We start from the raw sequence: 13,521 nt of genomic DNA, 5'->3' as shown, positions 1-13,521 counted from the left end.
AATTGTTATTGATTTGCCTCTGATTTTTATTTTTTATAAAATAGCAGAAAAAATGTATTTACAATCTAGATGTAAGCAAAATCTTAATAGGTTAATATAACCCTTCTAATTAAATTATTATTACTGTGTTTCGGTAGTGACAAATTTGGAGAAGAGGACAAATATTCCAAAACTTTCTAAAAATACAATATGATAATTAACTGCACAAATACTAGAAATGTGTACCTTGGATATTATACAATTTGCATGCATACAATATTTTTTTTTATCATTTTTTTTTTTTTTACCAATTCTGACTTTGAACCAATTCCAATTCTGTAGAATGGTACAATTGTTTTATCTCTTGATATATATATATATATATATATATATATAGTATATCAAGAGATAAATCATAATTGTACCCCCACGATACAGAGGAAATGACATTTAAACAATTCATAAATAAAACATTTCTTCTAAAATATAGACTGGATTGTAGCGATCCCCAAGCGTAAAATATCAGTCGCGTGTTTTTCTCACATCCTTGAGAAAGGCGCCATGGTTGGCGGTGGTTCCCTGTCGTCGGGCATCACGCATGTGAACCATCCCCCACCGGCGGAGAGTGAAGTGAACACATCGCTGCGTACATCGTGATCTGGCGCGGGGTCACCTTCTATCACTGCGAACGACAAAACCGCACAGCGATCATACATCATTCTCGGTAGGAAACAATCATATTTTCATTTTACGGCTTATGCTGAATATTATTGTATGGTGCATATTTGACCTGGGTATTGCTTTGTGTAAAAGTGTTTCTGTTCAAGCCTCCTGTTCTATCCTAAGTAGTCGCTTTTGGTGCTTGTTTGCGGTGTATTTCGTGCACATCATGGCATCATGTTAAACACCGACGTGTCCATACGAATAAAATAAAATAAATATAGCTAGCGAACGATTCAGGTGCGTCGTTATTGCTTTGCTGACCGTACTTCTTGGTATTATATTTATAAATATGAAATCCAGGCTATGCATCCAGCGAGTAAATAGACATGTTTTACATAAAAAACATCAATGTCGTTAATAAAATGTCGGGAATTTCACGCAAAGCAATGTCACGTTGAATAGCCAGCAGCGCAAATGAATCATTTTAGCCAAAGAAAAATCTGTTCAAGGCCATGTTGATAATCAGGCTCGTCTGACTGTTATTTCTAACCTTATGGACATCAAACATGACATATCAGCTATGCTTTCATTGATATAGATGGTTTTTCTTCAAGAACACTACTGGTTGGCGTTGCTTTTAGGCAGATGGCGAGGAGTGATAAACAAAACAAGACAATATCACTGAAGGAATCACACCTGAGCTATAGAAATATCAAACTGCTTGGGGTTATTTCATCAAATGTATGATTAAAATGAAAAGGCATCGGGCATGTTTGCAATAAAACCTGTCGGAAAATATAAGGAGTGGGATTCAATGAAGGCATCCCGACTGGTCGTTATGTAACAGCTAGCAACAACAACACTTGACAGTCATCGATGAAGAAAAGCCGGAGCCATCACAGAAACACAGCGCTGCTGAGATATTTACCGCACAGAACGAAATATGAATGCATTTGTGTTTACATTTTGTGAAACGGTATAATATGATCATAATGCTTTAGATCAGTATGTCTCCTTCCTTAACCAAGTTATTATACACGGAAAGCCGTGTACGATGTGCGTGGCAAACGCTTGCGGTGCGTAAGGTCCAGAAGCTCCTCAAGAGACCGCAAATCTACAGAAGACTTTGATGGACTTCAGGATTTGACACGCCCCCGTGCTTCATCCAATGAATGCTTATAAAGACCGTGTTTTTGTAGCCAATCAAACTGCTACATTCATTCAGCCCACATCTATCACGCTTCTCCTTCATGGTTGCAAATATTATAGCCTACGCTTATTATACACATGTATCATTTTTATATACACATGAGACCTCGAGTTGATTGGTCAATGTTTTTATTTATTTATTTAAACGAAATCAGTTTATTAGAATATGGAATTATCTTATAAAAAACAAACAAAAAAACAGTAGTCTCTAAATATTCAGTCCTAGTGTATTTGGTATTTTTTTGCTGATAGAGGGAGCTCTGGATTTTTAAAATTAATTAATTTACTTATTTTTTGACTATTTAGCTCAATCATATTTACTGCATTACTTTACATTGTCTTCATTTCGTAGTGTGATGACTTTGCCTGGATAAATATCCCCTTGTTTTGTTGTGTATTGAATTGGCTGGTGTGTTGGAGCTGTCCGAGGTGCTGAAACCAGATGTGCCTTCTTTATCTTTAAAAGTGATGCATCCACGTCTAATATATGACATTAAGAGTTTAGAAAATGTCTTTAGCTAGCATTTCCATTCCCATTCATATGTACATGAATGTTGTTGCAGCCAAAATGACAGCATTGTCAATAAATTGTCAGAAATGTGTGAAACAAAGGTTTGTTAAATTTGCTCAGACATTGCAAAAGTTCTTTGTGGCAGTTTGTGACATGACATTATATCATTATCAGGCTTTATTATCCTTTTTCCTGCATTTGCAATTGTATTGAAATGGATATACCACAACACAACAAAGAGGAAATAAGCTTTTCCCATTTAGAGTTTAATTATGTTTTGTGTTCTGTTGGAAGATACTTGTTTTATGTCATTAAAAGGATAATATAATAGATAACATCTAACCATAATATGGGTAGATGCATTGAGATCTCACAGCCAACACTGACTGAATGGATCTGAGATTTCATTTTAAACACTAATGAATGATCGTATGTAGAAGCTTCAAGCTAATGAAGGGTGTAAAGCTGTCGCTACATTAATCCGAGACAGTAACAACATTTTATAGCTCATCTTTCATTTCAAAAGCCTAATTTAAGAAGAGAAGAGACGGGGGAAATATGTGCAATTGTGAAATGTTTATTCATGTGGGTAGGTGTTTTTTTTTCCATGACTTTCATGAGCTCACAGCTTCAGTCCCCCTGGAGTAACCCGGGGTTATGTGTCTCGCTCAAGGGCAAATGGCTCATTCCTTGCTGGGATCTTCCGGTTGCAAGTCTGAAGCTTTACCAGTTGCACCACAACATAATGAAGCTTACCTTCATAACTCTACTCTCTGCTATTGTAGACAATCATTGAGCTAGAAGAACAGACTATAGTTTGCTTCTTTCTAACCTCTTGATCACTTAGGGGAGCTCTCTTCTTAGGGGTTCAACATCAACATCGCTTCTTGTAATGCGTGTCTTACTTGAGCAGTTCTCTGTCAGATTCATGCTTAACACTCAATAGTACGGTGTTTTATTCAGGGAACATGACCAAACTAACATCTAAATCATGAGTCCTCTGGATTTTCCTTTATATAAACTGATGGGAATTTGAATCCATGTTCCGTAATGCGATTATAGAACAAGTTAGTGGTTATTTTCTAGATTATTATAAGAGTATATTCCAGATAAGATGCATTTTGCCTTGTGGAGTGGAGAATTGTCCAGTAAAGTTGAGCTGCAGAGCTCTGTGATAGTTTGTGCCCTTCTGAGTGTATTGCATCATTTCTAAGTGAATCACTTGTCTTGTACCACTTACCTCTTGTGTGTTGCTTTGAATAAAATTTTCTGTAAAATGAACACATATAAATATAATTCAAAATGTGTGTAATAGGTGACACTGTCGTAAGTTTACTGTCATTCCAAATGTAATTTTAAATGTCACATCCTTCAATAATAGCCTCTTTGTAACGCTGCATTACATACATAGCAACTGAAATGTTTTGCACAAACTGTAAAGATCAGGCTGAAATGAGCAGGGATGTTGTTAAAAATAAATGTCAGTTTCTGAATGTTTATTAAACACACCTTTTCCCTCATAAATGTACAGTTTACATGAGGATCACACAATTGTTTGGACTGAAATAATAAAATCCTTTCTACCATTATCTGCTTGGTCACTTATGAATCATGTTGGATTAAGAAAGAGAGAGAGAATAATAAATAAATAAATAAAAATAAAAACCAGCCAAAGAATACACTAAATGCCAGGATAGTCTGCTTACTGCAGACTAATGTAATATAAATATTTTAAATATTTTTAACACTGTTTTCCATATTGATGTTACATAGCACTTTTGTCGTTTTATAGTATAAATATCTAAACATTGTTGAATCAAGATACATTTACTTGAAAAGCAAAATGACAAGATATTACGCATTGTTTTCAGAAAAAAAAAAAAAAATGTGTTCGTTTTTTGCTTAAAACAAGAAAAAAAAAATCGGTAACACTTTATTTTAAGGTGTCCGTAATACAGAGTAATTACCTAATAAGTACTTAGTAGTAGCTGTTGTACTTGCATGAAATAAAATGTACTTACCATGTAACTAAGTTATGGAACAGCCTGTAATTACAGTTTGTAATTATGTAGATGTACTAGGCAGCTACTGTTACACATATGTAACAGACAGAGTCTGTTACACAGCTACGTATGTAACCAAAAGATTGTTACATATGTCTTGCAGACTTTATACGACGTGATTATAAATGCAAGTACACAGGCATAAGCTACTTAAAATAAAGTGTATAAAGATTGTACTTAAGTGCACTTCATGTGTATCTATACTGTACACCTTATCCAGCTGCACCTTAGTTTAACACACCAGTACACAGCTTAAATACATGTAATACCTTTCTAATTACATTACAATTACATAATATTACACAGGCATAAGCGACTTAAAATAAAGTGTATCAAGAGTGTACAAGTAGCTGTGTAACAGTAGCTGCCTATTACTATCTACATAATTACAAACTGTAAGTTCAGTCTGTTCCATAACGTAGTTACATGGTAAGTACATTCTGTTTCATGTAAGTTCAACAGCTACTACTAAGTATTTAATTAAGTAATTACTCTGTATTATGACACCTTAAAATAAAAAGTGTTACCAAAAAGTCTGCCAATGGGGCAAGAAAAGTAATCTTGTTTTCTCTTTGAATTAAGATTATTTTTCTTACCCCATTGTCAGAGCTGCTTCTTTTTTTTTTTTTTTTTCTACAGTGTAGGCATATTTCTATATTCTATATATGATAACTTTCTACAGAGTTGATCTCTCTGTGGGTATATAAAAAATGTGATTTGCTCTTGGGTGGAGGTGGCACTGCTTCCACTTTTACACCAACCACATTCATGTGTCTGGAGTGTTGAGCGCATCCCTTAGGCAGCTGTCAGTTCCTTTTCTTCAGTGGCAGGACTGTGGTTCCCAGCATGCACTGCAGCATGAATGACTCATGCAAACTACTGTGCTGTGCTACTGTTTACTGTGCTCTTTGCACTGATGTTGTGTTTGTTGCATCTTTAAGGCACCTGTCATGTGCTTTAGTGTAAACTGCACATCTCTGTGTGATTACTGAATGTCACCACTGAGTTTATCGATTTCTTCACACAAGAGTGAAATTCTGAAGACTGCGTTGGTTGCTCTTTTCCATACGATTACAAAGCTTTACCATAGCCATTATCTTTGTTTGAGAAACAGATTAAATATACAGTTTTCCTCTTGTTCCTGTTGCACATATAGTTTGGAATCAGCCTGAACTATTCAAAACTATCAGATCTGATTGGTTGTGCTTTCAGTCTGAGTTGACCAGTGACACTGTTACCCTTACCTGGCCTTGCCACTGCTTTATGCTGAGAAGAAACACCTATTGAATTCACAGGGTGAGTCTTAAAGCAGGACTTGTGTCTGATCTCTTTGCATAGATGTGCTCTTAGGGGTTGTAGTACCACACAAGGCCTCTAATACGTCTGCTGAATGGCACTTAAAGAAATTAAATATGCTTTATGAATATCAGTAACGTTAATTAAATGGATATGGTAGTGATAAAATAGTCTTGGCTTTTAGGCTGATTATACACGGGGCATCTTTTTGAGCAATGTTGCCAGGCAACGTTGCGCAATATTGCCGTCAACGGGCAACCAGGTGAGACACAGGGCCCACAACCGATCTAAAGTATGCAGATAGAAATTTGTTACCCATTCTCAGTGGGAAAGTGCCCAAGCAACATTGCTCAAAAAAGTTGCCCAGAAAAGTTGCTCAAAAAGTTGCCCCATGTATCATCAGTCTTATAGCGTTAGCTTGCTCAGCAAAATGTAAAAAAATAAAATAAAATAAAAAAATGTCAGCTCTCTGCACTGAAAGCATCAAAGCTAACAGTTCAAGGCAACAGTTTATTTATTTTTAATGGGAAATTATTTGGTATGATGGACTTATATATTATTACAATGTTCTACAGCTGTGTCGAAATTAGAATTAAATGATGCTTTTAAATTAGTAGATAGAAACCTATCTATATATACCTCACAACCTGGAATAGATGTGACAGTGGGATTTAAAAAAAAAAAAAAAAAATTATAAATGTGTAACATAAAAAAGTCTTTGTAAATAAAACCATTTTATTTTACTGACAGGAAAAATAAAGTGGCTAGCACCCGTTAACTGAATCCTACAATGGATGCTTCTGTTTGTTATGACATTTATTTACTTTTGCTGCTTATTTGCATTGTAGTCAAGTTGTTAGCCAATTTTCTGAGAATATTACATTACTATAGCTTATTTTAAAAACATAAGACAAATAAGAATATATATCTCTTGTGTGGCTATGCAAAAAAAATATATTACTTTTTTGCATTTTTGTACCCAGAAGGAGAGTGATCTTTTTATAAATAGATTAAAAAGCAAAAGCCATCTGTTATACTTTATGCTTCTTTATTTATTTATTTTTTATTTTTTTTGCAGGTGCCCTCTATTAGCTTGTGTTAGCCACACAAAAACAGGTAAGCCATTTAACTACTGAGTTGTTCCAAGATGACCTGCCTCCTATATCTGATAATTTTATCCATAAAATTACCAATTAGCTAAAACTTGCAAAACCTGTGCATTATTGATGTACAAATGCTACTTCAATAAACCCTTAAATTTGCACAAGAGTTACTGAGAGCTAACAAGCCTGAACAAAAGTTTGGTGAGTTGTCGAACACGGTTCACTTGGCGCTATAATGATTTGTTTTGCTAGAGACAATAAGATCGATGATTTGAATAGGAATAGCTTTAACTGCAGCGACACACATTAATGACTGCTAAATGTCTATTTAATGACTGAATTAATTGGTTACAGACTTCACCAGTCAACTAATCTGATTAATCATTAAAGACCTAATCTTTTTTTTTTTTTTTATTAAAAGAGAGTTTAATGTAGAGAAGTCACTGATGCAGCATTTAGCTGTGTTTATAAGGTAGGGGGCGCCATAAGAACCACTGGCTGATTTGCATTGCTTGACCTACAGTAAGTATTCGCTGCTGGCTTCCATCAAGTTCATGTTGGTTAGTTCAGGATGCTCTTGTTGTCTTCATGAAGAAAATGACCGAAATTGGCTGCATGTGAGTGATGTCAAGCACCTCTGCCGTAAGCAGCTGCTGATTGGGGTTCGTAGATTATGTGCAGTTGGGCTTTTATACAGTCAGCATTGTGCGTCAAGGACTCAGCATATTGGGAAGGAACAGCAATGTTAAGAAGTTATTTATAGCTTATGTGGACTTTGTCTTGACTAAGAATTGCAAAACTGGTAAGGAGAGACTGACATTCTGCTATTTGTACAGCAAAGTCAGACTTCATGATCGAGCTGACAGCTCTATAGTAACATGTTCAGATGCTTCTTTTCTTGTGCTCATATTATCTGTCCAGTGTGCTCCATTAATCCAGATCACAAAGTCTACATAGGGCACCTACCCTCCAAAGAGACGCCATCTTATGCTATGCTCTTATGCTTTCCCTCCAGCCTGTTCAGAAGGGGCAAATATATATAGTGATTGCAATCATATTTCATGCTCAACATTGATCCTTGTCAATTTCAGAGTGTTAAATTCAACTAAGCAGCTATCTTATCACCAACTTGAAGCTCATGGTTGGCCATAACAGTAATGAATATGAGGTAGTGAACATTGCAGGTTATTGAGCATTTTAAGAGTGGATTTCTGCTAATCACATGGTGAGGACTGATTGAAGGACTCCAAAAAAGAACAGGAGCATCCTAAGGTCCGGAGATAATGATGACAGGGGATCACTGGAGGGCCAACTGAGCAACACGATGGAGATGCAGACTGGAACTAGGCCTATTATGAATTTGTTTTTCAGCAGATCTGACTCCTAGGCTTTGGTTTTCTTAGCAATGTTCCTGCCCTCACATCCCCTCTTTTCTATGTCTTCAGCTAGTAAGGCTACTCTTGAAGGCAATTCTACTCGTACTGCATTTTTAAATCTGTCAATATCTGGGAGAGCTTGGGATACTGGAGGAACAAGCTTGAGAGCTTGACAGAATCAGTCTTGGTGCCAATGAATGGCATCCACTTCTGATGGGTCCAACAGTATCTCTTCTACCTCTTCCAGTACTTGAAGAAGGCATGCCAGTCCTTCAATAGTTTGGAGCCGCTGACGAGGAACCTCAGCAGTCATCCTTGGCCTACATACTACAAGGTCAAGTTGCTCTCTCTTCTTGAAATCATGAAGACCTTTGAGAGGCTTGCCCAAAAGCATGCCTGAACACTGATCTAGCACATAAAACATGGATAAACCACCAAGAGCGCAGACGAAACCATGCACACACAGTAACAAAGACCTGGAAAAGTCCCGTACACCCATTGCAATACAGTATGTCTAACATGCACAGGTTATAAGTTTGGATAACTGAACTATATACGTCACAGAGGCCAGGCAAACATCACAATACACTGTAGATGTAGATCTTTAATTCTAATAGTTAGTGCTGGACACATGGCTATCAATATACTGTAATAACAGTCAGGATTGCAGTATGTAATAAAAACTGATGCAGATGTGCAATGCAAGTATGCATCATAGGAAATATTATCTTTTCTGGAGATGTTTAACTCTTTTAGAAACCGTTGTAAAACAGTTTGTTGATAAATAGCATTGCCATTTTTAGGTTTATTGAAATGACTCATTGAAAAATGTTTCTTGGGTAATTGAGTGACTTCACAAACCTATTCTTGAGGATCTCTTTAGGTTGTTTGAGTTCTTGTGAGGGATGAAAAGACTTGGATTTTATGCATATTAATATTGTCAATTAGGTCTTCATAATTATAGTTGAGTACCTTTGAAAAATGTTGAGAAATATGAAACTAAGTATTTCTCTTTGTTGAGTTGCTTGTCTTAAAAAGTTGAGTCTTGGAAAAAAATTGAATGAATTCAAAAATATACCACACTTTGGGCCAAACAATTAAATTTGAACTAATCTTTCATGAAAAAGCTGTATTTAAGCATTTGGCAGATGCCTTTGTTTGAAGCGACTTGCAGTGCATTGAAGTAGTTTCATCAGTATGCAGCTTTAATGTTGTAGCAGAATGTGATGAGGAAATGAAATTAATCCGTCTTGCAAAACCAATTGTTTTGGGTTAAAATAAAAGATTATGAGATTTCACTAAATTACAGTGAGACATGCATTGACAGTAGTTGCCGCAGTGAAGTGAATGGACATTTAATATCAGAATTCATGTGGTTTAATTATGAAGTTGAAGATCACACCATTATCCACTATCATAATCAACCACCACTCAATACTCTTTCTCTTTATTTGTCAAGAAGGCCCATTCTAGCATGATTTCAGCTTCACCTGTTCTCCAATGTATGCAGTCTGAAAGCATTGCATATTCATTGAACCATAAGATTTTCTCTGCTTCATTCAGTTTGGGTTCTACTTGCAAACTGCTTTTATACTAAACAGTTGTTCCAGATGCTGATATAGAAATATAAGCAAGTGGGAAATGACGGTTTTTTGTTAATGGAGAAATTAACACTTTTGCTTCTCACCTGCATAGACTTTCTCCTTTAACATAGCGCTGGAAAGCTGAAGACTGTCGATGACGTTTCTGAGCTGAGTAGTCTTTTCTGCTAAACCCATCCTTGCAGCATAAGTATTCAGTAAAAATGTGTGTTTTTCCACTTTTGCTGTAAACACCATTCTAACTTGGGCTTATACCAGGAACATAACCAGCTCATCATTCATCATTGAATTCAATAATGAAATGCCTTTATCTGAAAATTGAGTGTTTAATCTGGTCATTTTGGAAAGTTGCTTTGACACAATCTGTATTGTTAAAAGCGCTATATAAATAAAGGTGACTTGACTTGACTATTCTCATCTTCCTTCATTAACGGCCATTCAAAAAATGTGGCATTCTGACAAAATAAAGCATTCTGAAAATTTTGCAAGAAACATATACTGTAACATATACTGTAAGTTACAAATCTTGTAAATGATTTTTGAAAGATCTTAAAAGCATAAAGTAGACTTTTACAACCTGTCTGCTGCCTGTGATTGGAAGATGAAACCTCAATTTGCACAGATCCAGAGTTTCGTAAGCTGTCTGATATCAGTGTTATCATGATTTCTGAGCAAAAGATCCCATTAGCAAAGATCAAAACATTCACACTGCTTCCAGGACGGCCCTGTACAAGATGACAAACTGCCATTAAGACAAATGGGAATGCTAACTAGCTCTCTCCAAGTATCATATAAACATCTTTGATTATATCATTGGCTAAGCTAACAATTTGACCCAAAAACAAGAATATGGAGCATACGCACACACTGGTTGCCATTTTTACGTATGAAACTGTTGCAGTAACACCTCTTAGTAATTTATTTTTACTATTTTTCATCTGCCATCATGGATGAACATTTTTCAGTGAGCTCATAATTCATTAAGGGTTCACATGATGGTAAGTCAAGTCAAGTCACCTTTATTTGTATAGCGCTTTTAACAATACAGATTGTGTCAAAGCAGCTTTACAGTATCAAATAGGAAAATAGTGTGTCAATAATGCAAAAGGACAGTAGTAAACACTCAATTGTCAGTTAAAGGCAGTTCATCATTGAATTCAGTGAATGTCATCATCCAGCTCAGTTCAGTTCTAATAGTATTTGTGCAATCAAGTTGATGATATTGCTGGAAATTAAGCATCCCGACAACGGCAAGGAACCAAAACTCCATCGGTGACAGAATGGAGAAAAAAACCTTGGGAGAAACCAGGCTCAATCCTCTCCTCTCCACTCATCTCCTCTCCTCTCAATATACAATATTGTCTCAAATGTTGAGCACAATGAAACATTTCTATTTCTACTTTGAGATAGGCTTTGAGTACAGAGTGTGCTGATGTGAAAACAAATGACTTTCGACCAAAATATGTTCTTACAGTTCTTGGAACTAATAAGAGGACTCAACCAAGATGTTAGAAACCTATGCTTATCTCAACTCAATTGAGATTGATTCTGAGGCAGACACTGACTACGTTTACATGGACATCGGTAATCTAATTATTTAATTATTATAGTTAATTATTTGTCATGCTATACGTGCAAAAGTCCTACACAACAGTAATAGTGTGATTAAGATGTGTACATGTCTACACTGCACTTCAATAATGCGACTTAAATAGGAATACTCCACATCTTAATTCGATTTGTGATGTTTATTCCAGCTCAGTTCAGTTTAAATAGTATCTGTGCAATCAAGTCGACGATATCGCTGGAAATGAAGTGTCCCCAACTGAGCAAGCCAGAGGCGACAGCGGCAAGGAACCAAAACTCCATCGGTGACAGAATGGAGAAAAAAACCTTGGGAGAAACCAGGCTCAGTCGGGGGGCCAGTTCTCCTCTGACCAGACGAACCAGCAGTTCAATTCCAACCGCAGCAAAGTCAGATTGTGTAAAGGACTCATCTGGTTCCTGAGGTCTTGTCCCGATGGCTGTCTAGATGACGAGGTCCTCACTGGGGATCTGTCTCTGGGGCTCATCTAGGTGTCCTGATCTCCGCTGACGTTCAGGGCTGTAGAGGTCGTCTCTAGGTGCTGATCCACCATCTGATCTGGATACAGACTGGATTCTGGGTGGCTACGGTGATCTCGGAATAAGAAAGAAACAGACTAATATTAGCGTAGATGCCATTCTTCCTACGATGTAACGAGTACATCGTGTGTTATGGGAAGTGTTCCCGGTTCCGGTTGACCTAATTAATGCAACCTAACAATCCTTTAACGGATTTGAATATTAGAAGCGTATTAGTGTGTTATGTGTAAGCCAGGCTAAAGAGATGGGTCTTTAATCTAGATTTAAACTGACAGAGTGTGTCTGCCTCCCGAACAGTGTTAGGTAGATTGTTCCAGAGTTTGGGTGCTAAATAGGAAAAGGTTCTGCCGCCCGCAGTTGATTTTGATATTCTAGGTATTATCAAATGGCCAGAGTTTTGAGAACGCAGTGGACGTGGAGGACTATAGTGCGATAAGAGCTCGCTCAAATACTGAGGAGCTAAACCATTCAGGGCTTTATAAGTAATTAACAAGATTTTAAAATCTACACAATGCTTAATAGGGAGCCAGTGCAGTGTTGACAGAACCAGGCTAATGTGGTCATACTTCCTGGTTCTAGTAAGAACTCTGGAAGTAGTGTGGAAGTAGAATAGTGTAGTTACCAAATCTACCAGCAGGTGCTAACTGGACCATGCTAACCAGACAAACTTTGCCCACTTATTTAAAATAACTTAGACTCTTAGTCTCTTGAGTGGCTTTTCCTGTCCACTCTTTCAAAAATGCTGAAGATCAGCATAGTGATGGTATCAAATGGTAATATTATAGACTGTTTGGTCACACTTTATTTTAAGGTCTAATTCTCGCTATTAACAAACCATTAACTATGCCTTTTGCCTCAATAAACTCCTAATTTCCTGCTTATTAATAGTTAGTAAGGCAGTTGTTAAGTTCAGTTATTGGGTAGGATTAGGGATTTAGAATATAGTCATGTGCTTTATAAGTACTAATAAACAGCCAGTATGTTAATAATAGGTGTGATAATTGGACCCTATACTAAAGTGTTTCCGACTATTTATTCACAAACAAGAAAACAAACAAACAAACAAACAAAAAAAAAACAGGGGGTATTACCAAAATACTATAAATTTCTGATATTTGGTAGTCCTACTTATGCTAATGATAACTATAAATAAAGAAGGATCTCATCCAATAAGATGTGCATTACAGGTTTGTCCATTACAGAGAACAGTAGGTTGATATGTCACATGGGTAGGTAATAATTTTATTACATGTGTAGTTACTGTCTCTTTAAATGTTTCTGAAGTATGCCCAAACAGAAGTGATGAGTTGGCTGGATTTAATAACAGCACCTGCTTCAGGGAATAGTTTCTCCAGTTGCACACTGAACATCTGTTCAACAAACTAGCTTGTTGTTTTTATGCATTGTCGTGTGGCAGATTATTCCTACAGTAATGTGTCCAGTGTCTTTCTCTTTTAAATGAAAGCTAATGTGTGTATATTATCTCAATGGCAGACAGATTAGAAGTGTTTGGGAAATTAAAGTCTGGCCCTCATTTATTTCTTAATTTTACTGCATTCTTCTGCTTGTGTTAATATGTAAATAAAGAATTCAGTA

General features: G+C 36.4%; 1 protein-coding gene across 2 annotated transcripts in view; it reads left to right on the top strand.

Annotated features, from left to right (window-relative positions):
• The first annotated feature begins 541 nt into the window (after positions 1-541).
• pacsin1a (protein kinase C and casein kinase substrate in neurons 1a) overlaps positions 542-13,521 on the top strand; it is a 42,600-nt gene continuing 29,620 nt past the window's right edge. Inside the window, exons 1-2 of one of the 2 annotated variants that reach the window (XM_058764404.1) lie at positions 542-703; positions 6,800-6,837. The gene's annotated coding sequence lies outside the window, so the exon portion shown is untranslated. The remainder of the gene's footprint in view (positions 704-6,799; positions 6,838-13,521) is intronic. The other variant, XM_058764401.1, reaches the window with a different exon arrangement.

Source organism: Onychostoma macrolepis, chromosome 23 (assembly GCF_012432095.1).
Source record: "Onychostoma macrolepis isolate SWU-2019 chromosome 23, ASM1243209v1, whole genome shotgun sequence".
NCBI classification, from domain to species: Eukaryota; Metazoa; Chordata; class Actinopteri; order Cypriniformes; family Cyprinidae; genus Onychostoma; species Onychostoma macrolepis.
This window is presented reverse-complemented; position numbering and strand designations above follow the sequence as displayed.